This window comes from Somniosus microcephalus, chromosome 11 (genome assembly GCF_052327205.1).
Source record: "Somniosus microcephalus isolate GS21.2 chromosome 11, FLI_Smic_1.0, whole genome shotgun sequence".
Lineage (NCBI taxonomy): Eukaryota > Metazoa > Chordata > Chondrichthyes > Squaliformes > Somniosidae > Somniosus > Somniosus microcephalus.
This window is the reverse complement of record NC_140997.1, coordinates 120451296-120475820: the sequence shown is the minus strand read 5'-3', so window position 1 is coordinate 120475820 and position 24525 is coordinate 120451296.

The window sequence follows — 24525 nt, the reverse complement described above, 5'->3', positions numbered from 1 at the left end:
CCCTCAAGGAAAAGCTGAGGAAAGAGACAATGGGCTCACCCCAGAAATGGGCGGAGGTCCTGCCTTTAGTCCTCATGGGGATCCGAGCCAGCCAGTCCAAAAGTACGGGGTATTCCCCGCACGAATTAATGACTGGAAGGATCATGCGAACCCCCACCCATGTACTAGCCCCGGTGCTCACTGAGGGCCAGCTCCGAGAGGTGAAACGAGACAAATTCGTCCAAACCCTTTTGGAGCGCCTGAAACAGATTTATGGGCAGGCGGCTGGGAACATGGGAAGACAGCACCAGGGAAATAGACTGTTACTGGAACCTCGTAAGCAACAAGAGTGGGTAGTCGGAGACCAGGTCATGGTCCGAAACTACGCCAGGGTAGGGAGTTTTGAACCATTGTACATGGGGCCTTACAGCATTGTGGACAAGGCCAGCCCCATGGTTTATGCAGTGAAGGTGCCCCGACGTACCAAATGGTTTCACATTAACCAGTGTAAACTGTTCAAACCGGGTGCACAAGGGCCATCAAAGGGGACCAGGTCTGAGAACAAAGATCCTCAGCCTGTAACAGAGTCACAGACCACACAGGCTGGAACAGTAGCCTGCGTGAAGGGAGAGGCCGTCCCATTGGAGTGGGAGGTCTCCCCTCTAGAATGGGATTCGGACGAGGAAGAGCCCGAACAGCTCGACCTCGCCTTAGACCCAATCACGGAGGAGGAAGAGTCAGAGGACGACGATCCCGCCCTCGACTCAAGCTTGGGGGAGGTAGGGAATGGGGGCGGAGACGCACTACCTGTAGGGACAGGTGAGGTGGAGTCGGAAGCCACAAATCCCGACCCCGGGGGGGCGGAGCCTGAGGGAGGGGAGCTGGAGCCGGCAGCTGTGGAGGAACCACAGGCTGTGACGGTGAAAGTCCCGACCCCCGGTCCATCAGCCCCGGGAGCCCCACCCAAAGCAGCCCCTCGTAGGTCGGCTCGAGCGCCCCAGCCCAGAAAGTTTTGGCCAGATTCTCCCCATTTTTCCCAACCTCGGTTTAGAGCAGCCCCAGGAAGGCATGGTTCCCGTTCAACAGCGACAGGCTGTGGGGGATCAAAGCTGAGGGCCAGTACAGCCCCACCGCAGGGTGTGGTGTGCGACAGCCCTCACAGGGATTAGGCAAGCCGCCCCGCGGAGGGCGGCGCTGTACATAAGTTAAGTTAGGTAATTATGGTGATAGTTTAAGGAATATAAAGTATACGGTGTTAAGGAATGTTAAGAGTACAATTTTGAAGTCTGCCCAGTATGTGTGTTTGTTTGGGAGCGGGGTCCAGGAACTCGCGCGTCCATTTAATTAGGCCAGCACCTATTGGGAGCCCGGCTACATCATTTTATTGGTTACAGAAACCTGGGATATGATGAAAAAGATTCTCACCGTGTTCGTGGCGATTGGGTGCGGGTGGGCCTACCGAGGCCGCACCAAGGACGTCATCATCTTCGGGTGCTCCGGGGACACGGCCCCCATCGCAACGGATGGGACAGGGGAGCAAGAGGTTGAGGAAACCGCCACCTACTTCCACCAAGGGAGATGGCCAGGTTGGCTGGGAACGAATTCTACGGAATACTCCAGCAATTTCGGTTTTGCCTACCAAGAGACTTCGTTAACGTGCCCTCGGGTGAGGATCCTTGCACCCAGAGTCAGCGTTACCGTGGGAAAGAGGATCTGTCTGGTGTGTAATGGGAACGTACCACTAAGGCGATGGTGGTGGCTGCGAAAGCTGGGAAAGGACATGAGAAACTCTACGGTCGAGTGGGAGCGACTGGGTAATAATACCCATCGGACTATTACGGGGACTCACGGACAATTACGTGTGTGTTGGGACAAATGGTGGGAACCAGATGAAGGAATATATGTCTGTATGTGGGGTTCGAGACACGTTTGCCCCAAGGGCGTATCCATCTTCTTCCAGAGGCAGTGGCAGGATGAAGGAAAGGGGATGAGATGGGATGTCAGCACTCGAGCGTGCGGAGCCCCATACTCCCCTATTCCGGTAAACGCCACTGAACTCATCACCCGCCCACGCAAGCCCCTGCCCACGCTTCCGGTAGCACTAGCCCAGAAAGAAGGGTGCCCAACCACCACCAAGGGACCCGGGAACGGTTTAGTATTGGTACCCACCGGTCAGGTGCTGTACCAAGGGGTACACTATGCAGTGGCCTCAGTGATTTAAAATCTCACTGAGGTACGATTGCCGGAGTGGTGTCCCAAAGAAACGGAACAATTATACCAGGTCCTGTTAACCCGAATGTTTAGACAGTTTAACGAATTTGACTTTGCCGACATCGACAAAGACAAATTATACACCACACCACCAGAAGTTTTGGATCGAGTCGGGAGGCAAAGAAGGGGTACAGTGAATGACATATTCACTGCTTTTAATACCGGGACATCTGTCGTCAACGCTCTAGATAACGTGGAGCTGCAGACACAGATCAACGGTTTAAAAGCCCAGTTAAGGAACATACTGACAGACAAAAATAAGGTAGTGGGTTCTGAGTTGCATGAGGACCAGGCCATGACACTACACTTTAAGGAAATAATAGCTGAGCTGGAGAAACACACAAGAACGGTAAATGCGCTCATTAAGGAGGATCGGAATGCGTCCGATCAAGCTGCGCAAAACGAGGCCTGTGTGCTATACGGGGCGTGGTTACTGGGCGAGGGCCGCAGTAATCTTGAGGATTTAAAACAGGGTTTGGTCCCGTCCTGGATCAGCAACAAGCACTTGCAAGCGCTCCACCCTTTTGAGAATGCATTAAGCCCATGCCAGCTCAGACTAGCTGCAGAAGCGTACCCAGTCCCAGTGGACTGCGGACGTTCGAATCATATTATCATGGGGATAGTGGTAAGGATGCCGGTGTTGGGTCCCGCAGCAAAGCCCGCCCCGGTATACAGGGTAGAGAACATTGGAGTCATTCAGGGGGGCGCACACATTCGTTACGCAGTGGTCCCGCCTTACGTCATCAGATGGGAGCGTACGATGACAGGCACTGACCTCTCGGGATGTCGGAGCCGGGGAGCACACATCATCCTGTGTCCCCAGCACTTGAATGCCTTTTTGAAACCACAGTGCGGGTTCAGAACCTCTAGCGCGATGCCGATAAATTGCACCATGAAGGCAATGGCAGAGGACAATGTGCCCCCACAGGTAGCATATATCGGGGGTGGGATATACTGCGTCACCACTGCAGCGCCTCACTACCGCTACGGACAACACGAGTGGTGTTCGATCAGTGAGAGCAGTTTCTGTTTCAAACCCAGGGCCGAGGTTCAGGTGGCACAACAATGAATTGTTCCCATTCCTGCACCCTCCACCGTTCACCTCACTGTCAAAGAGAATTTCACGGACTTGCAACGATTCGTCGCGCATTTTGGTTATGTCATTCCCCCTCTCCCCGAACGCCTCACCAAGATTTTAAAAGCCGTTATAGTTTCACAGAAACATTTTTACACACTGGAGCAGAAGACTTTAGAGATAGGAAAAGACATATTGGACATAACCATCCCACCATGGTGGGACTTGTTCACTAACATAGAGGTCCCGGCCTGGATTAGAATAGCATCCCACATCCTAGTAGTGTGTCAGGTTTTAACTGTGATATTTTTGCTCTTCGTGCATTGCAAAAGAGGCAAACGCCTCCGGAGGCACGAGAACACAGGAGAATGGAGAGAACGCTATGTGCGAATGGGGGAAGAAGGCACCCCACTTTAAGCTGCTAGTATTGAAGGTTAAGCGTCCCTCCATTTTTAGATTTTGGCCATTTGCGTGTTTTGTTTTGGTTTTAAGAATATGAATATTGTTATGTTATTAGTCGTTCTTAAGTTTTTTGGATCAATAAAAAGTGTATGCAGGCGGTGCAAGGGGGTATCAACCCCTGCACATCTGACAGATGAATGTGTTATAGTTTAAGATATGCTGCCTATGATTGTCCAAATGTGCAAAAGGTAATTTTCGTTTTTTTCGGAAATGGGAACTGCATGTGTCGTGAGGGTCATAGATAGTTAAGTGCCAGGAATGTTTGGATGTGGGGAATCAGGGAAAATTTGCTCACCAAGGATAATTGATACTTTAAGCAAGCTATCAGTATCACAGGGGGGCCTGTAAGATTCGAAATTTTCAGCAATAATCACGCAAGAAAACCGGATAAAATAAGACTGTTTATTGACCAAAGTAAGCTTGCGCAGAAAAACCTTTGATAAAAGGGCATACAAAATGGCCGCCGGGCCTCGTGGTCAGTTTTCTGGACCATTTTATTTCTGTTACTGCAAGCCAGACAGGCTTGTGGATTGAAGACAGTAAGCCCGCGAAAGCCAGCATCTGGGAACCGAAACTCAGGGAAACAGCATACATATTCAATGGATTCTAAGTACAGGATGGGGCTGATGCACTATCAATTGCTACAAAAGACTGGAGATTGAGAAAGTAATAAACAGGCTTTTATTACCAAAGAACAGAGCATGCCTCTTGTGGTTGCCTGGTATCCAAAAGGGCCGGAGGCTTCTGAGCAGCGACCTTTATACCCAGCCATGAGGGTGGAGCCAGGGGCGGAGTCAGCTGAGGCATGCACAGACAAGTACAACAATATGCAAGAGTGAACAACAGTACTAACAGTGAACAACAATACTAACAACAGTGGTTTACCACATTCACCCCTTGTTTAGAATTGAGTCCGGCGGGGTGAAGTGCACTAAAAATTCGTGTACTGAAGTCTATCAGGAGGCCTTGTAAGCCGTCCTGAGCGTCGCAGCAGCGGCGGTGATGGTGCAGCATCCAACGGTGAACCCGGTGTCTCGTTCAGAGGAGGTGTAGCAGGTGGCGGACCCTGGGGCTGCTGCATGCCGTCTACAGGGGTCAGAGCATGGGTAATGGGAGGTAGCGATGGTGGTCTCTCAGAGGCACCCGAAGGTGCGAGGTCTCGTGCGGGGACTGTGTCCTGGGGGTAGGCAGGAGTAGCGGTGGGTGGCGAAGAGGGTGTTTCAGGAGCACCTGCAGGTGCGAGGTCTCGAATGGAGACTGTGTCCTCCCGCCCGTCCGGGTACACCACGTAAGCATACTGCGGGTTGGCGTGGAGGAGGCTCACCCTCTCGACCAGGGGGTCCGCCTTATGGGTCCTCACGTGCTTCCGCAGTAGGACGGGACCTGGAGAAGTCAGCCATGTTGGTAGCGAAATCCCCGACGTGGACTTCCTGGGGAAGGAGAACATTCTCTCGTGAGGAGTGGCATTGGTGGGTGTACAGAGCAGCGACCGAATGGAATGGAGCGCCGCAGGGAGGACCTCCTGCCAGCGGGAGGTCGGAAGGCCCTTAGATTTTAAGTTTAAAAGGACTGCCTTCCAGACTGTCGCATTCTCCCTTTCCACCTGGCCGTTACCCCGGGGGTTGTAGCTGGTGGTCCTGCTTGTAGCAATGCCTCTCGCGAGCAGGTACTGCCGAAGTTCGTCGCTCATAAAAGATGAGCCCCTGTCGCTATGGATATAGCTAGGGAAACCGAACAAGGCGAAGAGGTCATTCAGACATTTAATGACCGTGGTACTGGTCATGTCCGAGCAAGGGATGGCAAACGGGAAACGGGAGTACTCATCAATTATATTGAGGAAGTACACATTGCGGTCAGAGGAGGGGAGGGGCCCTTTAAAATCGATGCTCAGCCGCTCGAAGGGGCGCGTGGCTTTGATCAGGCTCGCTCTGTCTGGCCTATAAAAATGCGGCTTGCACTCGGCACAGATCTGGCAGTTCCTGGTCATGGTCCTGACCTCCTCGATGGAGTAGGGCAGGTTACGGGATTTGATAAAATGGAAGAACCTGGTGACCCCCGGGTGGCAGAGGTCATTGTGGAGGGTCTGTAGCCTATCAACCTGCGCGTTGGCGCACGTACCACGTGATAGGGCATCTGGGGGCTCATTGAGTTTCCCGGGCCGGTACAAGATATCGTAATTGTAGGTGGAGAGTTCGATTCTCCACCTTAAGATCTTGTCATTCTTGATTTTGCCCCGCTGCTTATTATGAAACATAAAAGCCACTGAACGCTGGTCAGTGAGCAGGGTAAACGTTTTCCGGCCAGGTAATGCCGCCAATGTCGCACGGCTTCCACAATGGCCTGGGCCTCCTTTTCGACAGAGGAGTGTCGAATCTCGGGGCCCTGGAGGGTCCTTGAGAAAAAGGCCACGGGTCTCCCCGCCTGGTTAAGGGTTGCAGCTAGGGCAAAGTCGGATGCGTCGCTCTCCACTTGAAAAGGAAGGGACTCATCCACAGCGTGCATTGTGGCCTTCGCAATGTCTCCTTTTATGAGAGTGAAGGCTGCACAGGCCTCTGCTGTCAGGGGGAAGGAGGCGGACTTGATGAGGGGTCGGGCTTTATCCGCATAGTTGGGCACCCACTGAGCATAGTAAGAGAAAAACCCCAGGCATCTCTTCAGTGCTTTCTGGCAGTGGGGGAGGGGGAGCTCCATAAGGGGGCGCATTCTATCGGGGTCTGGGCCGATGACTCCGTTCTCCACTACGCAGCCAAGAATAGCAAGGCGCGTAGTACGAAACATACATTTGTCTTTGTTGTATGTGAGATTCAGCCGCTGGGCCGTCCGGAGGAATTTCTCTAGATTAACGTCGTGGTCCTGCTGGTCGTGGCCGCAGATGGTGACGTTGTCTAGATATGGGAAAGTGGCCTGGAGCGCGTTCTGGTCAACCATCCGGTCCATCTCCCGTTGGAAGACAGAAACTCCGTTGGTGACGCCGAAGGGAACTCTGAGAAAGTGATAGAGCCGACCGTCAGCTTCAAAAGCTGTGTACTGGCGGTCCTCAGCCCTGATGGGGAGCTGGTGGTATGCCGACTTCAGATCAATCGTCGAGAACACCCGGTATTGTGCTATCTGATTGACCATGTCAGATATGCGGGGGAGTGGGTATGCATCTAGTTGGGTGTAGCGATTGATCGTCTGGCTGTAGTCAATAACTAGGCGCTGTTTTTCGCCAGTCTTCACTACCACCACTTGTGCTCGCCATGGGCTGGTGCTACTTTCAATAATCCCTTCCTTCAGGAGTCTCGCTACCTCGGATTTAATGAAGCTCCTATCCCCAACACTGTAACGCCTGCTTTTGGTAGCGATGGGCTTACAGTCGCGGGTGAGGTTAGCGAACAAGGAGGGGGGGGGGACTTTAAGGGTGGAGAGGCTGCAAATGGTGCACGGCGGGCGATTTAAAAGCTGCTGGCTGCAGACTGTGAGTGGGGGGAGGGGTCCGTTATACGCTAATGTGACACTCTTAAGGTGGCACTGAAAATCCAACCCCAGTAGAACGGCAGCGCAGAGATGGGGCAGGACCAGAAGTTTAAAATTTTTGTATTCTGTGCCCCTTACTGAAAGGGTCACTACACAGTAGCCACCGACGTCCGCTGACTGGGCTTTGGAAGCCAAAGAGATCCGATGGCGCGTCGGCAGGACCGGGAGAGAGTAACTGCGCACCGTGTCGGGGTGGATAAAGCTCTCCGTGCTCCCGCTGTCAAAAAGGCAGGTAGTGGCGCGGCCGTTTACCGTAATATCCATCATGGACCTGGACAGTTGATGAGGGAGAGATTGGTCCAGCGTCACGGAGGCCAGCGTATGGTCGAGCGAGTCGATGTGGTCGTCAGATGAGGCGGTGGTTGAGTCCGGGTCCCCCGTGGTTGAAGTCGGAGGCGTCCAAGATGGCGGACAAAATGGCGGCGCCCACGGTCCCGATCCCCACGCGGCTGGGGGAGCCCAAGATGGCGGACAAGATGGCTGCGCCCACGGTTCGCACGCAGCGCTGCTGGCGTTAGCGGTCTTCCCTTTGCAGGCGCTAACGTAGTGACCTTTCTTCCCGCAGCCGGAGCAGGTAGCATTCTTCGCGGGGCAGCGTGCTCTAGGGTGTTTAGCTTGGCCACAAAAATAGCATTTTTGTGCCTTGGACATCGCTGCAGCAGTCGGAGGTGGCGGTCCCATGGCCCAAGATTGCGGCGTCCACGGCGCGGGGCGATGAGGGGAGAAAGCGTCCATATTTCTGTGGGCCGCGTCGAGCGAGAGCGCGAGGGACACTGCCTTTGTCAGGTCTATTTCACCCTTCTCCAGCAGCCTCTGCCGGGAGTAGTCGGACCTTAGACCCGCAACGAAAGCGTCTCGTATCAGTCCCTCCGCATGTGCCGCGGCCGATACTTCCTTGCAGTCGCAGCCGCGTCCGAGTACCCGCAGTGCCCGTAGGAAGGCTTCCACCGATTCCCCGGGCTGCTGTCTGCGAGATCTTAAAAGGTGCCTGGCATAGACCGTGTTAACCGGGCGTGCATACTGCCCTTTCAGTAGGTCGATAGCCGCCGCGTAGGTCGTCGCATCTTGGATTAAAGTATAGACTTGGTGGCTCACCTTCGAGGCCAGGATTTTCAGTTTATTTTCATCAAGAGTCACGGTCGAGGCTTCCAGATACGCCTCAAAGCAACGCAGCCATTGTGCGAATTTAGTCGACGAACCTGCTTCTTGGGGGTCTAAGTCCAGGCATGTTGGTCTGAGGGCTCGCAGCAGCGCCTGCTGCTCAGCGTTTTGCGCCATCGGTTGATCAGCATCCGCAGCCAACATTTAACTTTGGTAATAAAATTGATGCACTATCAATTGCTACAAAAGACTGGAGATTGAGAAAGTAATAAACAGGCTTTTATTACCAAAGAACAGAGCATGCCTCTTGTGGTTGCCTGGTATCCAAAAGGGCCGGAGGCTTCTGAGCAGCGACCTTTATACCCAGCCATGAGGGTGGAGCCAGGGGCGGAGTCAGCTGAGGCATGCACAGACAAGTACAACAATATGCAAGAGTGAACAACAGTACTAACAGTGAACAACAATACTAACAACAGTGGTTTACCACAGGGGCCCATCAAGATATGGGCGGACAATGCAAAAACACTTATACCCATTTATTGTACAAAGGAGAAACCGTTTAACAGCCATCAAGGAAAATCTCCGGACCAATCAATATGCGAACTGAGTCGCGATGACAATGTAAAAGACATTAAAAGACATTATCGGCCAGGAAGGCCAGTTAAGTTATCACTGGCTCCCGTTACAAGACAAAGCGCCCCTGCAGAGATTTCTGCCCGCCAAAATTAATACAAAGACAGGACTATGATTTGGCAGGAGATAAGACTGTCCCAAAAAAGTATAACTATGGATTGAAAGTCCATCAAAGAGACTCGGACGACAGCTTCTTCTACAAGGAACGAACGGACGAACGAAGGACGGACGGTGCCAGGATCGGCGCCTCTTCTACCTCAGTAGCTTCGGAATCGACGAAGACGCTTCGTCTTTTTAAAGACGCTTCGGACGGACAATTTCGGTGAAAAGACAACGTGGTCGGTGTTCAGCCAGACAAGGCTCGGCCACGACGAGAAGACGACGAGGGTGGCCCGGGTACTGGGGTCGGGAGATCATCGACGACGCAGGCCGAAGGAGAAGACACCCTCAGGAAAAGAGACCTCCAGATTCTCCCATGTGTAAGCAGTTCTTCAACTGCTTGTCGCTGATCTTCAACCTTGACGAGCGCTCATCGAGGCTGTGTCTACCCCGCCGCCTCGAGAGAGAGAGAGAGAGAGAATATCGACTGCACCAGAAGTTTCCAAATCCACGTAACGACGGAAAGCGGTGCCAAAAGGTTGTGAACCCCCTTTTTCACAATTTCGAGAGTGGTGAGCATGATCCCATGTTCCCCAGGTCGAAACTTAGTTTAGGTATAGGGGAGGGAGTTAAGGGTAATCGTAATGTGTTTTCCCTTTTACGATGTGCCGTGTGTTCCCCATTTCCATAGAGTCAAGTTCATAAATTTGTGCATGATTGTAGTTACTTTAATCTGTGCCTATGACATGTACTTTGTAATGCTTCAAACTGTTTAAAAATAAAAGCATCCATTTCGTGCTATTCAACCTGGTCTATTGAGTCCTTTCTCTGCACTACAGTTCTCTGCATCTAAGTCCAAGGTCTAGAACCATAGGGGGAGTGGGTCGAACCACTCAAGGGTAATTATTGCACGAAGCCTGGCAGGAGACCAGAACGAGCAAGAGAAACCCCCTACACACTTAATGCCTTTCTGTCATTTTCTCCCCACCTCTTTAAGTTTGGAGTTTGCATTGCTATTCTGGGCACAGTATCAGGCCTATATGAGGCTAACAGTTCTCTTCCATGCAGATTTTGAGCATTTTTCCCACCATTCTCCAGTTAATCAACGTAAGCCCATTTTCAGAAGCACTGTTGGTGGGGAGTTTAAACGTATAATTTACACCATGGCAGCTTGTGTTTGATTCATTGGCTAAATTAACTGCTGCCAGATTTACTGCTACAACACCAGCGGAAAATGCCACAATGCGATGCCCACTCACCACCAAAGTGTTTAAAACCAACCCAGTATAAACAAGCTGAACAACAAAAGACAACTCCTGGATTGGGGTGGGATTCCAGGCATCGTTTCAGCCTCATGCTCTGATTGGGGGTAAAGCAGGGTTGCTGTGTATGTAAGTGATAGAACATATAAAAAGAAAGAAAGAATTTGCTTTCATACAGCGGCTTTCACAACCTCAGAACATCCCAAAGCGCTTTACAACAGTACAGTGAAGTACGTTTGAAGTGTAGCCACTGTTGTAATGTAGGAAACGCGGCAGCCAATTTGTGCAGAGCAAGCTCCCACAAACAGCAATGTGATAAATGCCCAGATAATCTGTTTCTTAGGTGTTGGTTGACAGATAAATATTAGTCAGGTGAACTATAGTAATCTGGGATGTAATGCTTAAGTTATCCGCCAGATAGAGACAAATATTAAGGGATCATATTTACCAGTATTAAGGTAAGGTCCTGGCACACCACTTATTAAGGTAGTGGCATTGCATTCTGGGTATGACTCAGAGGTTCATCCTCCATCTTGTGATCGCACAGTAAGAAATAGAGTGTGTTTGCTGCAGCTGTAAGAGCTATGTTCTCTGCTAAATCGGTTAATTAAAAAGTTGAGTTTTGGTTCCTGAAGTCTGGCTTATCTCAGTTTCTGACCTTACCACTCGGATATCACATTTGGCGATGAGGCTGAACAGATCTCATCTTGAAGAAGGAAAAAGAAAAGAAAAGCACTGAATCAAGGAATCATGGCTGCTATGGTGGGACAGCTCTCTGCTTTTGATGTTCAGACACAGACCTGGATCGAGTACTGTGAGTTGCTGACGCATTTCTTTGCTGCAAATGATATAGGTGATGTTGGGAAAAGGAGAGCTATTTTGCTCACTTCCGTGGGAAATCAGACGTATAGTTTAATGAGAAACTTATGCAGTCCTGAAAAGCCTGGAGACGTACCATTTGCTAACTTAGTGGACTTGCTAAAGGAACATTTCAATCCCAGACTGAGTGAGATTGTACAGTGTTTCAAATTTAATTCACGGAACAGGAAACCGGGAGAGACTGTATTGGATTATGTAGCGGTGTTGAGAAAACTGGCACATGATTGCAATTACGGGAGCAGTTTGAAAGACATGCTGAGAGATAGGCTTGTTTGCAGGATAATGGATGCTCGAATGCAGAGGAGATTATTGTCCGAGACTGGACTTATGTATGAAAAAGCGTTGGAACTTGCTCAAGCCATAGAGACAGCTAACCGAGATGTAAAAGAAATACAAGGTTCAGGCTGGGCTACGACAAAGCAAGTTGGAGGTCCGGTTGTGCACAAGTTAAATATGAGTTGGAAACTACAACGTGAGCATGTAAAGGCATGTTATAGATGCAATGGAGATCACCTGGCGAGGGAATGCAGGTTTCTGGAGGAAAAGTGCCACAATTGTGGGGAAAAAGGACATATAAAAAGTGCATGCCGAGCAAAAGCTACCCTGGAGGTATACAAACCTAAAGGGGGAGGAAAGCAAAACCTAGTAAGAGAAGTGAAAAAACAGGGAGCACATCACATCAGTGGAGAAGCTGAGAAAGAAGATGACATGTTCATATTGCATAGTATGGTAGAGGACATTCCAAAAGTGGATCCTATCACTTTGCAACTGATAGTAAATGACTCTAAGGTGAACTTTGAGGTGGATACCGGATGTGGTGTTACCATAATGAACAGGGAAGAGTACTCAAAATTGTGGAACCGTGCAAAAGTTCCAGAGTTAAAGTCTTGCTCTATGCAGCTTAAAACATATACCGGTGAACGAGTGGCGACACTGGGTACAGCTACTGTAACTGTGAAACACAGGGACACCATGGAACAGCTACCTGTAGTTGTAGTGTTGGGTTCCGGACCAAATTTGTTAGGTCGGGGCTGGATAAAAGAACTTAAATTAGATTGGGGAGCACTAAATCAAATAGAGGGAGGCAAACAATTGTCTTTGCAAGATGTGTTGATTGAACATGAGAATGTGTTCAAGGAAGAACTTGGAACATTTAATGGCCTCCCAGCTAAGATTTATGTCGACAAGGAGGCACTGCCAAGGTTTTTTAAACAACGATCTGTGCCGTATGCCATGAAACCAAAGGTAGAGGCTGAGCTTGACCGTCTTTTGAGAGAGAACATTCTGGAACCCGTAAAATTTTCAGAATGGGCAGCTCCCATTGTACCTGTTTTAAAACCAGGCAATTCGGTAAGAATCTGTGGAGATTATAAATTGACAGTAAATAGGGTGTCTAAACTTGAACAGTATCCTATTCCTAAAACTGAGGATCTTTTTGCAAACCTGGCTGGAGGGAAGAAATTCACGAAGCTGGATATGAGTCATGCATACTTGCAGATTACACTAGATGAGGAATCCAAGAAGTATGTAACCATAAGTACATACAAGGGTTTGTTTACCTATAACCGCTTACCATTCGGTGTCTCATCTAGTCCAGCTATCTTCCAGAGGACTATCGAGGGTGTACTGCAAGGGATTCCACATGTTTCAATCTATCTGGATGATATTCTGGTGATGGGAAGAACCGACCAGGAGCATCTGAGCACTCTGAGAGAGGTACTACAAAGATTGGATAAGGCTGGGTTACAGCTCAAGCGGAGTAAGTGCACTTTCCTGGGGAATGAGGCCGTGTTCCTGGGACATAGAGTGGATGCCACTGGGCTCCATCCAATCAAGGAGAAGGTACAAGCACTGCAGGAGGCCCCAGCTCCTACCAATGTGACTGAGTTAAAAGCTTACCTGGGACTGCTAAACTATTATAACAGGTTTTTACCAAACTTGGCAACAGTGTTAGCACCTCTTCACAAACTACTGCGCAAGGAGACACAGTGGCAGTGGGAAGAGGAACAGAGGGTTTCATTTGAACAGTCCACGAAACTGATACTGCCCTCAGATGTGCTGGTTCACTACAATGCAGAGAAAGACATCATTCTCTCTTGTGACGCTTCACCTTACGGGGTGGGGGCAGTTCTTTCACACAGCTTGGAAGATGGAACAGAAAGACCGATAGGGTTTATGTCTCGAACTCTGACCCCAGCGGAAAATCTATTCCCCGTTAGATAAAGAGGGATTAGCAGTAATGTTTGGGTTACGGAGGTTTCACAAGTACATATATGGCAGGAAATTCACCATATGCACTGATCATAAACCTCTTCTATCTCTTTTTAATGAGATGAAAGCAGTACCACAGATGGTGTCACCCCGGATCCAGAGGTGGGCAGTGACGTTAAGGGCGTATGAGTATGTCATCGTTTACAAGGCGGGCAAGTACCATGGGAACGCAGATGCCTTGAGCCGTCTTCCACTACCAGGTACACCTATCCGTGCATCTCCAGAGGACAGAGTTTTGATGTTGGAGGACACGGATACGGCAATTGTGACCACAGAACAAGTAAGGACTTGGACTGGTAAAGATCCAGTACTGCCTAGAGTCCGAGAATATGTAATGAGGAGTTGGCCACAACATCCGGAAGGGACTGATTTCATACCTTACAGTGTCAGGAAGACAGAGCTGAGTGTGCAGGATGGTTGCGTGTTGTGGGGAGCTCGAGTGATTATTCCACAGCCAGCACGACAGTCTATCCTAGTGCAACTACATCTGTGTCACCCTGGAGTTTCGCGTATGAAAGCATTGGCAAGGAGTTACTTGTGGTGGCCAAAGCTAGATGAGGAGATAGAAAATCTAGTCAAGGCATGCAGCACTTGTCAAGTACACAGGAAGGCACCAGCAGCGGCTCCTCTCCACCCCTGGGAGTGGCCGGATAAACCATGGAGAAGATTACATGTAGATTATGCGGGTCCATTCATGGGAAAGATGTTCCTCATAATCATTGATGCACATTTCAAATGGATGGATGTGTATCCTGTAAATTCTGCTTCATCTACTGTTACTATAGACTGCCTGTGTAGGAGTTTTAGCAATCAAGGGATAACGGAGATCATAGTAAGTGACAATGCCACGTGTTTTGTGAGTACAGAAACAAAAGAGTTCATGAGAAACAATGGCATAGTGCACGTGACTTCAGCTCCATATCATCCGTCTTCAAATGGACTTGCGGAGAGAGCCGTACAAACATTTAAGGAGATGATGAAATAAAGTGCGGAAGGGAGTTTGGCAGCAAAGGTGCCATGAGTTCTGTTCAGTTACAGAATAACACCTCAATCTACCACAGGACTCTCTCCTGCTGAGTTGTTAGGACGTCGACTACGCTCCACTCTTGACCTGGTTCACCCAGACCTAAAAAGGAAGGTGGAAAACCGACAAATCAAACAAAAGGAGAACCATGACAGAAGGACAAAGAGCCGCAGTTTTGGAGAAGGTGATGCGGTCCTTACCAGAAATTTCAGTTATGGTCCAAAATGGATTCCTGGCGTGATAGGCTCAATGACCGGTCCAGTTTCATATACGGTCATGGTGGGAACTGGTCAGGTAGTACGCAGACATGTGGATCAGATACTGACCAGACAAAGGGAAATCGAACTGGAGGTTCCAGAGGAAATGTTGGAGGACAAGTTGGTCCCCAGTTATGCAAATGCATTGGTGGTACCAACACCATGAACAGAACCAGTTATACCTGGACCCCTTCATCAAGAGGAAACCATCGTAGCAGAGTCAGATACTCTGAGTACTGCTCAGGAGCAGCAGGTGGCTATACCACAACCAAGCAGGGACTTGACTGTAAGATGTTCGCCAAGGTCTCACAAGCCGCCAGAGAGATTGATCACGACCTGGTAGATTCGTTCAGTATGGACTATCGTTAAAGGAGTTTCCTTATGGACTTTTTAAGAATGTTGTTAAGAAATTATTGTAAACATAAGAGGGGGGGATATAGTAATCTGGGATGTAATGCTTAAGTTATCCACCAGATGGAGACAAATATTAAGGGATCATATTTACCAGTATTAAGGTAAGGCCCTGGCACACCACTTATTAAGGTAGTGGCATTGCATTCTGGGTATGACTCAGCGGTTCATCCTCCATCTTGTGATCGCACAGTAAGAAATAGAGTGTGTTTGCTGCAGCTGTAAGAGCTATGTTCTTTGCTAAATCGGTTAATTAAAAAGTTGAGTTTTGGTTCCTGAAGTCTGGCTTATCTCCGTTTCTGACCTTACCACTCGGATATCACAAGAACTCTCCTGCTCTTCTTCAAAATAGCACCATGGGATCTTTAAGTCCACCTGAGAGAGCAGACGGGGCTTTGGTTTAATGTCTCATCTGAAAGACGGCCCCTCTGACAGTGCAGCACTCCCTCAGTACTGCACTGGAGTGTCAGCCTAGATTATGAGTTACAAATCTCTGGAGTGGGGCTGTGAACCCACAACCTTCTGACTCCAAGGTGAGAGAGCCAACACTGAGCCATGGCTAACGTCTGCTGCTATGCTTATTGTGATTACATCAGGTAGGTTATGCAAACAAGCAATCAATGTATTCAAGGTGTATTAAAGAATACAAGCTCTTAATGACAAGATATACAGGGATGTAGCACTGTATATATTGGCATCAGTAAGCATGCTGCAGTGTACATGGGCATTGGGAGATTTGCCTCTTTGTATAAGAATCCTGTTAGGTGTATTAGTGGACATCAGACTGTCAGTTGTTGTTCATACAGGTAACAACAGTCACTGGCAGCACTGTTAGTATGTGTTTGTGTTTGCGGATGTATTACTGTATATCAACGTGCACACAAGGGTGTTATGACAACTATGTTACTGTGTATACAGAAGAGCAAACCAGTAAACCAGTACCATATGGTGTGTTGCTGTATACAAACAACAACAACAACTTGCATTTATAGAGCGTCTTTAGCATAGCAAAACGTCCCAAGGCACTTCACAGGAGTGTTATGAAATAAAGCCCAATGTGAAATAAGGAGATATTAGGACAGGTGACCAAAAGCTTGTTTTCAGGAGCGTGTACAAAAGGTTGATATTTAAAGATACTTAGTAGACGAGCATCATATATGTATAACTTCAAGTGTAGCCATTGACCAAATAATATTACCCATAATTACTCCTGGGTAACTAAAAAGCTAAGACTTCTTCAAAATGTAGCTGCACAGTCAAAAGCAGTTTTGACAAAGTTTTGATAACAAACAGCCACAGACTGCAAGTGAAGGTTAAATCATTAAATAACATATTATAATGCTGTATAGAACTTAGAATTCGCTGAACAAAACTAATTGCAACGGTATTTAAAAAATAATTAGTATAAGGACATAAAATGAGAGAGATCATGGAGATAAAGTATTTATCTGGTAGATTAAAGTGAGATAGTCTGGCTACCTCAAGATTAGTGAAACAGCGCTGATATGGGCCCTTGGTATAAAGGCCTTGTACCAGGGAAGCTAGAAATGAAAGAGATAAAGTAAATTCAAATGGGGTGAAAAACTATAAACAAGATAACACTGAACATGGCAAAGTTGGTGGAAAAATACTGGAAAGGCAGGATGCTACCTTAGTCTGAGTGACAGGTGGTATTTTGACCATTAGAACCAATTAAAAAAGGTGATTTTGTTAAAGACCATATATGAACACTGGCCAAACAAACTTTTGATAAGAAAAGGGTTAAAAACTAGATACTCAAAGAACAACTTTACACAGATGTACTGCGAGGACAAAGGAACAGGCTTAAGATGACATCATCTGTGTCCGAGAGGTTCCAGAGACCTAGGGCTGTGAGCTACTCTTTAAAACTATCGCCTAATATTAAGTATATTATGCTGTATGCTTAATAAATCTTGATCTATTGCTCAAACATACTGGCTGCTGCTTATTGGTGTCTTGTCCAAGAACTCAGAGATCATTAAGATCTTACAAGCATCTTAAAGGAGAAGAGAGAGGTAGAGAGGTGGAGAGGTTTAGGGAGGGAATTCCAGAGCTCAGGGCCTTGGTGATTAAGGCGTTGCTTGACCAGGAGCCAATGTAGGTCAGCGAGCACAGGGGTGATGGATAAATGGGACTGGTGTGAATGATAGGTATATTGCTATGTATATGAGCACTGGCAGAACAGATTTATTGTTGAGTGTAGAGGTATGTCCATGGAATTTGACACAAAAACCACAAGATGAAGAAATAAAGCAATGGCAACAAAAAAATAGAAAATGTAACGCAGAGTGACGGCCACAGAGGCTAAGTTTTTAGGTGTAAAGCCCAATGTGAACCAAAACCATACAGGGCAGCAAAGTCCCAGGGTTCATCCCTGGTGAGTGCTCGGTCAACTGATTTCAGGGTGGGGTAATCTATCTTGAAGGCTGCATCCTCTTAATTCTGGTAACATCCTTGTAAATCTTTTCTGCACTTTCTCAAGCACTTCAATATCCGTTTAGTAGTATGAAGACTAGAACTGCACACAGTGCTCCAAGTGTGGTCTATCCAAGGTTCTTTCAAAATTTAACATTACCTTGTAGGAATTCGGGTTGACCTCAGCAGGTATTGGACGAATGCCTACTAAATAATCGAGTTCGACTTCAGGAGAACAATCTAGAAGTTGTTTATTTACAAGAACAGACGAAATACAGCAGGTAAGGCAGCTGGATGCAGGAGCACTGTGAAGTAGGTCTTTCCCCAGCGGGGGCGCCACGAGAACTGAGTCCGCAGTCCTGTGGAGAGCGTGATCATGCTCGGCTGTGTTTTCCCGCGCTTCGGGTGTCACGTGACCGCGTCGTGACGTTAGTGCGTTCGCCCGTGCTTGGGGCGGTCACGTGACCCGCGCCGATACGTCGGTGCGTTTACCCGGCACTGAGGCTGGTCGTTGAGGCCAAAGTCGCGAGCGCGGGAGCGGGAGCTGGAGGCCGAGCTGGGCCGGCGCTTGCCGCGGGAGCGGGAGATCGCGTCGCTCACGTCGGCTGGCCGATGCGGCCGAAGTCGCGGTAGGCTGGGCTGTGCCGGCGGCTGCCATGGAAGGCCGAGCCGGGCCCGTTGCTGGCGCGCGTGCGTCACGTGATGCATGACGTCAGCGCGTTAGGTCGCCTATTAAAGGGGCAACGGCCCAACAGGTAAGTTAAAGGGGCAACGGCCCAAACAGGTAAGTTACATACAACCTAGTTAGGTTAAAGTGAATTATGTACATAGTTAGTAAGGGACAACCGGTGGTACCGCCACATGCGCCCCCCAGAATTCACTTTAACGAAAGTCCAAAGATGAGATGGCCTGATGAGCTAGTGGTCTCGGCGGGCGTACAGTCTCGACTTCGCGGGCCAGGTCTGAAGATGCTGGTCATAAGCGGATCCTTACGCACGTCATGGCGAATAAAACGTATCCGTCAGGCGAAGGACCGTGGAGACGTGCGAAACAGCAGGCCTTGTCAGAGTGACGGGCAGGATGGGCGGATGCGGGCGATGTCTCCGTTGATGTTGAAACAAGTCCTTGTTCTGACGAACTCTGCAGGAACGCCAAACAAGCGATCCAGAAGGACTTGAAAGGCGAGGTCGGTGAACTCGCTGACAGGTGAGCGAAACCTTCGGGAGGCTGGAACGCACGGAACGGTGCGTGCCATAGTGCTACGACGATAACACAACGGAGGGTGAAAAGTTGCTGTGTTGTTCAGTGATCGGTGAGGACAGCAACTTTCACGTGGCTGATCGCGGCTGCGGGATGCCTGTTGGACCCGTCCTTGATGTTTGCAGCGTCAGTAGATGTTTGCGTTTGTTAAGGAGAAAACTGGAGAAAGGGCAGCAATGGTCCGGGTTGTTGTTGATTTTGGTAGGGGTAAACTCTGCCTGGAGGGCGGCAACACTTGTAGTTGTTCTCGCTATAGGAGAAAACAGCCGGGAGGGCGGCACGCTTCTTGTCTCGCCGAAAAGTGTGGTAGGTAACACAACCAGCAGGCTGACGGGCTGGTGCGTCGTCGGCGGGGCATGAGTCTTCGTGTTTCACGAGGGATGTGTCCTCGTGGTTCACGAGGGATGGGTCCTCGTGGTGCGCGAGGAGTGCGTCCTCGTGGTTCGTGAGGAGCGAGTCCTCGTGCGTCACGGGGGTGAGTCCTCGTGGTATCCCCACAGGGCGCGCTCCGATCTTGTGGGCCCGAACATGCTGTACCCTGCGCTTGGAGAGATTTATACTTGCTGTTGCGTTGGATGTAGAGGCGGACGACCCGCGTGATGGTAGAAAAGTCGAATACGGAGACCGTAAGCAAGTGCATGGTCTGCGACGCATCGATGTTCTCGTCGAACGGGGCTTCTACCTTTATAAAGCATGAGGGCGGTTGTTTCTCCCTGACTTGCGGTAGCGACAGCAGAATGGCTGGTGCTTCCATGATGTGCTTCTTTTGTGAAAATTGTTCACAAAAATCGGGGTCCGGCTGCGTTTTGTCCGTGAAAAATGGGATCACCTCCAGGCTGCGCTTCCTTTGCGAATACGTTCACAAAGACAGGGTCGCCAATGTAGGAACTGGTGTTCATCGGTTGCTGTTCGTCGGTTGTTCGTCGGCCGTCTTCTGTGAAGACGAGGTTCAGGCTGCGCGTTGCTTCCGTGAAAATCGTTCACGGATACGGGGTCACCAATTGTAGTGTAGGAATTGATGAGCTCCTGAACTCACGTCGTTGGGTCACCAATTGTAGGTGAGGTTCAGGCTGCGCGCTTCCTCCGTGAAAACCGTCCATGGAGTCGGGGGTCACCAATTGTATGAATTCGGGTTGACCTCAGCAGGTATTGGACGAATGCCTACTAAATAATCGAGTTTGACTTCAGGAGAACAATCTAGAAGTTGTTTATTTACAAGAACAGACGAAATACAGCAGGTAAGGCGGCTGGATGCAGGAGCACTGTGAAGTAAGTCTTTCCCAGCGGGGACGCCACGAGGACTGAGTCCACAGTCCTGTGGAGAGCGTGATGATGTCATCACGCTCGACTGTGTTTTCCCACGCTTTGGGTGTCACGTGACCGCGTCGTGACGTTAGCGTGTTCGCCTGCGCTTGGGGCGGTCACGTGACCCACGCCGATATGTCGGCGCATTTACCCGGCACTGAGGCTGGCCGTTGAAGCTGAAGTCGCGAGCGCAGGAGCGGGAGCTGGAGGCCGAGCTGGGCCGGCGCTTGTCGCAAGAGCGGGAGATCGCGTCACTCACGTCAGCTGGCCGATGCGGCCGAAGTCGCGGTAGGCCGGGCTGTGCCGGCGGCCGCCATGGAAGGCCGAGCCAGGCCCGTGGCTGGTGCACGTGCGTCATGTGATGCGTGACGTCAGCGTGTTAGGTCGCCTCTTAAAGGGGCAACGGCCCAACAGGTAAGTTAAAGGGACAACGGCCCAAACAGGTAAGTTACATACAACCTAGTTAGGTTAAAGTGAATTATGTACATAGTTAGTAAGGGACAACCGGTGGTACCGCCACAACCTCCCATTTTTGTAGTCTATTCCTCTAGAAATTATCCTCAGCACTTTACGGCCTTTTCAATCAATGCTGCTACTTTTAATGATTTATGTATATGTTCCCAGATCTCTTTGCTCCTCTATTCCATTTAGTTTCTTATGTTCCATGGAATAAGTGGCCTCCTTATTCCCCCTACCAAATAAACCATGACAGGGTTCCCCTTGTCGTCACCTTCCACCCCACCAGCCTTCATATTCAATGGATCATCCTCGGCCATTTCTGCCACCTCCAGCATGATCCCACCACCAAACACATCTTCCCCTCCCCTCCCCTTTCAGCATTCCGAAGGGACTGTTCCATCCACAACATCCTGGTCCACTCCTCAATCACCCCCAAGACCCTGCCCCTTCGCATAGCACCTCCCCGTGCAAGCGCAGGAGATGCAACACCTGCCCTTTTACCTCCTCGCTTCCCACCGTCCAGGGCCCCAAACTTCCTTCCAGGTGAAACAGCGATTTACTTGTACTTCTTTCAATCTAGTATACTGTATTTGCTGCTCACGATGCAGTCTTCTCTACATTGGGGAGACCAAATGCAGATTGGGTGACCGCTTTGTGGAACACTTCCGTTCAGTTCGCAAGTGTGACCCCGAGCTTCCGGTCGCCTGTCACTTTAATTCTCTGCTCCACTCCCACTCTGACCTCTCTGTCCTCGGCCTCCTACACTGTTCCAACAAAGCTCAACGTAAGCTCGAGGAACAGCACCTCATCTTTCAATTAGGCACTTTACAGTCTTCCGGACGCAAAACTGAGTTCAACAATTTCAGACCATAACCTTGGCCACTATTTTTTTTATGGCGGCAGCTGTTGATGATTCTGCCATTCCCATTTACAACTCCTCTAGACTCATCTTTTCTTTCTTTATTTGTCCCATTACCATCTCCTTCCCCCTTGTACCATCATTTAATCTGTCTTGCCTTCCTTCCTATCACAGACCTTCCCTTTTGTTCTTTCCTCCCCTCCCGCCTTTCCCCGCCTCTGTACTTGCTTAAAATCTGTTACATCTCTAACCTTTTCCAGTCCTGACGAAAGGTCATCGACCTGAAATGTTAACTCTGTTTCTCTCCACAGCTGCCTAACCTGCTGAGTATTTTCAGCATTTTCTGTTGTTAAATCACCTTACACTTTGCTGTGTTGAATGTCATTTGCAAGTCTATAGGGGAGCAGTCGGGTGCTACAATTAGCCTCAGTGCTAAAGAGGGGAAAAAATCAACCAGTGTTCAAGGTCAACGTCCAGTGACCACTGTTTGTCAGTGCACATGATGGTCACCCTACAGTATAAATACAAGATACGATGGGTGTGCCGCAGTGCAACTGGTTAGCAGCCAGTCTGTTACTTTGTATAGTAACAAAGACAAACATGTTAGTGTGTGTATTGCCAACAGAAGAGTCATAGGGAGAAAAATTAGGTTGCTTTGCATCTTCCATTCGGGGCGCAAAGCAACTAGCGCCTGGGCGCGGTGCTGCCAATGCTAACTGCGAAATTCTGCGGGAGGTTAGCGGTGGCGCTAACCGTTAGCGCCCCATGGCCCTGCGCTGCCGGCAATGATGTCATCGCCATGAACCGTGCCCCGGCCGCGATCTTCAGGAGCGCCCCCTGACTTACCGCCGGCGCTATTTAAAGGCGAGGTGCTGGGTGGCCATTTTTGTTGCTGGCTGCCTGTCAGCACCTGCCTCTGCTCCCGTCCCTGGCCTGCTTACCCGCCCCCCCCGCCGCGGAGTGCCGACTGCGCTCCAGGAGCCTGGCACTTCTCTTGAGTGCCGGGCTCTTTTGCCGGCACTCCCGATCCCCAGGGGCCCAGCTGGGCCTGGGCCGCACTGCGCAAGGCCCTTCCCCTTTAAGAAGGGGAGGAAGGCATGCAATACCGTGGCGCGACATTCCCTCGGAGCGCCCCAAGAGGGAGGCGGGGCACTTCCAGTAGTGCCCCGCTTCCCTCTTGGGGCACAACCACTCATTAGAACATAAGAACATAAGAAATAGGAGCAGGAATAGGCCATTTGGCCCCATTCAATAAGATCATGGCTGATCTTGGGCTCAAGGCCACTTCCCTGCCCGCTCCCCATAACCCTTCACTCCCTTATCTTGCAAAAATCTGTCTATCTCTACCTTAAATGTATTTAATGACCCAGCCTCCACAGCTCTCTGGGGCAGAGAATTCCACAGATTTACGACCCTCTGAGAGAAGAAATTCCTCCTCATCTCATTTCTAAAAGGGCAACCCTTTATTCTAAAACTGTGCCCCCGCATTCTAGATTTCCCCACGAGGGGAAACATCCTCTCTGCATCTACCTTGTCGAGCCCCCTCAGTATCTTATATGTTTCAATAAGATCACCTCTCATTCTTCTAAATTCCACTGAGTAAAGGCCCAGCCTGCTCAATGTTTCCTCATAAGTAACCCCCTCATCTCTGGAATTAACCTAGTGAATCGTCTCTGAACTGCCTCCAATACAAGTATATCCCTCCTTAAATAAGGAGACCAAAACTGTACGCAGTACTCAAGGTGTGGTCTCACCAATACCTTGTACAGTTGTAGCAGGACTTCCCTGCTTTTATACTCCAACCCCTTTGAAATAAAGGCCAACATTCCATTTGCCTTTTTGATTACTTACTGTACCTGCACGCTAACTTTGTGTTTCATGCACAAGGACCCCCAGGTCCCTCTGAACTGTAGCATTTTGTAATCTCTCTCCATTTAAATAATAATTTGCTTTTGTATTTTTCCTGCCAAAGTGTATAACCTCACACTCTCCCACATTATATTCCATCTGCCAAATGTTTGCCCACTCACTTAGCCTGTCTATATCCCTTTGCAGATTCTTTGAGTCCTCTGCACAACTTGCTTTCCCACCCATCTTTGTATCATCCGCAAACTTGGCTACATTACACTGGGTCCCTTCATCTAAGTCATTAATGTAGATTGTAACTAGTTGAGGCCCAGCACCGATCCCTGTGGCACCCCACTAGTTACTGTTTGCCAACCGGAAAATGACCCATTTATCCCGACTCTCTGCTTTCTGTTAGTAAGCCAATTCTCTATCCATGCTAATATATTAGCCCGAATTCCGTAAGATTTTATCTTATGCAGTAATCTTTTATGTGGCACCTTATCGAATGCCTTCTTGAAATCCAAATACACCACATCCACTGGTTCACCTTTGTCCACCCTACGCATTACCTCCTCAAAGAACTCCAGCAAATTTGTTAAACATGATTTCCCTTTCATAAAACCATGCTGACTCTGCTTGACTGCATTATGATTTTCCAAATGCCCTGCTATTGCTTCCTTAATGAAGGACTCCAGCATTTTCCCAACAACAGATGTTAGGCTAACTGGTCTATAGTTTCCTGCTTTCTGTCTCCCTCCTTTCTTAAATAGGGGTGTTACATTTGCAGTTTTCCAATCCGCTGGGACCTCTCCAGAGTCCAGGGAATTTTGGTATATTGCAACCAATGCATCCACTATCTCTGCAGTCACTTCTTTTAAGACCCTGGGATGCAGGCCATCTGGTACAGGGGACTTGCCCACCTTTAGTCCCATTATTTTACCAAGTACTATTTCCTTAGTGACAGTGATTGTCTTTAGTTCCCCCATCCCTGTGGCCCCTTGATTATCCATTATTGAGATGTTGTTAGTGTCTTCTACCATGAAGACAGATACAAAATATTTGTTCAGTGTCTCTGCCATTTCCCTGTTCCCCATTATTAATTCCCCAGTCTCATCCTC